This window comes from Empidonax traillii, unplaced genomic scaffold, assembly GCF_003031625.1.
Source record: "Empidonax traillii isolate 1590-97213 ecotype Southwest subspecies unplaced genomic scaffold, ASM303162v1 scaffold246:size859669, whole genome shotgun sequence".
Taxonomy (NCBI): domain Eukaryota; kingdom Metazoa; phylum Chordata; class Aves; order Passeriformes; family Tyrannidae; genus Empidonax; species Empidonax traillii.
The window spans coordinates 499,635-501,468 of record NW_020955439.1 but is presented as its reverse complement, the minus strand read 5'-3'; the positions used below and the strand labels follow the sequence as shown (position 1 = coordinate 501,468).

Genomic DNA, 1,834 nt, shown 5'->3' with positions numbered 1-1,834 from the left:
GGGAGGCTTGTTTTCTCATTGAAAAATAAGATGCATGTAAATAAATACTAACGCAGATTTTTTTTTTTTTTGGTGAAGATTTATGTGCGAGTAATCTCTTTATAGTCCTAGAGAGTATTAGGTTTCACTAATCTACCCTCAATTTGATGTGAGGTCACTGGCCTTGGGCGAGAGTGAGGAGATCAGTCCCCTCTGTGACCAGACAGATGGGGAAGAGGGTGAGATCCTCTCCATACACCCCCCACCTTCCATTCCCTTGGATCCTGTCACTGGTCCCCACAGATCAGTGCCTGCCCCTCCTCTTCCCCTCTTCATGAGGGAATGGCTGGAGCTGTGTCAGGGCAGGCTCAGGGTGGATCTCAGGGCAAGGTTCTTCCCCCAGAGGGTGGTTGGCACTGAACAGGCTCCCCAGGGCAGTGGGCACAGCCCCAAGGCTGCCAGAGCTGCAGGAGGGTTTGGACGACGCTCTGAGGGACAGGGTGGGATTGTTGGGGTGCCTGTGCAGGGCCAGGGGTTGGACTGGATGATCCTTGTGGGTCCCTTCCAACCCGGCGTATTCTGTGATTCTGTGATTTGTTTGTGCTTCTCGGGTGGCTGGTACAGAACAATGAGATTTGCACGTGGGAAGAGTTTTGCATCCGATTTTTTTGCAGCCATCTCACCCGTGAGTTTTGCTTTGTACATAAACGCTCTGTCCTGCTTGCCTAGGTAGTGCTTCAAGCGTGGTTTTTGTGTGTCTCTCCTTTTTCTGAAGGCTGTGCCAGCCGTGGCATCTTTGGAAATGAAAGTCCTGAAAAATTCTTGCACTTTGTTACCAAGCGCTGTTTTTCTCCTTTTACGACACTGACGGTATTCGAAACCGAGTAGATCCGAGGGCAGATAATTCCGCCCTTTTCTGTTCCAGCGAGCGCCTGCCTTGGCTGCCAGCATGCTCCTACAAACCTCCCAGCCTGCACAGAGCAGCAGAGCTGAACTCGTGCCAGGAAAGTGCTTGTCTCCTAAGAGGTAACGTTTAAACTTGTGTATTCCCAGGTTTTGTCATTACAGGTTATTCATTTGGTTTTCGTTCTTGCAGCAAGGTCTGAGATGTTGGTGTCGTGTGTTTTCTGCCTGATCTACACAGATTACTTCCTCATCTTCATTTATTCTTTCAAAGATACATATCACTTGAACTTCACCCCGTGGCTTTCTTGCCTGGCATCAATCAGGAAAATATTTTAAAAATTAAAGAATTAAGTATTTTTCCATAATGGTAACTCTTTTGCAAGAGATGAAAAGATTTAAAACCCTGCAAGCTTGTCACTCAACAGAAACTCTGACTTCTGAAAGTTGTACACACGTTCAGCCTGGCCTGTGTTCAATGTCTTGACTGCCATGAAACTAGGAAACTAGAAATATTAATTAACATAAAAAATTCCTAGTCTAGCTCTGAAAAAGCAAAAAAAAAAAAAAAGGTAAATACTACAGAGCTGTCATTTATGAGAGCATTCTCATTTTCCAGAAGACATCAGTTTAATTCTCCCTATGCTCTCAGTGTAGCCAGTAACTTTTGTTCTCCCCCCACATAATGCTGCACAGGAGAGTGTCTCTTTAAATTCATTTATAAAATAATTCAGGACTGTGGGTGTCTTTGATCTGTTCCTCTCTGCTACAGTACAGAAGAGAAGAACATGTCGCTTAGCAACCCCTCTTAGCCAGCACTGGGGGAGACAGGAGGGATGGATGGTCCAGAGCCACAAAAGGGGAGGATTAAGCCCCGTCAGGAAACTAAACTTGGGACAAAACTGAAGCAAGGGAATAAACAAACATTTGCAGAATTGGGTAATCTCACTTT

General features: G+C 45.7%; 1 long non-coding RNA gene across 2 annotated transcripts in view; it reads left to right on the top strand.

Moving 5' to 3' along the window:
• Nucleotides 1–1,834, top strand: part of LOC114059869 — a 14,808-nt gene that overhangs the window by 8,795 nt on the left and 4,179 nt on the right. For both annotated transcript variants that reach the window (XR_003571754.1, XR_003571753.1), the window contains exon 2: nt 905–1,005. This is a non-coding gene — a long non-coding RNA (uncharacterized LOC114059869). The remainder of the gene's footprint in view (nt 1–904; nt 1,006–1,834) is intronic.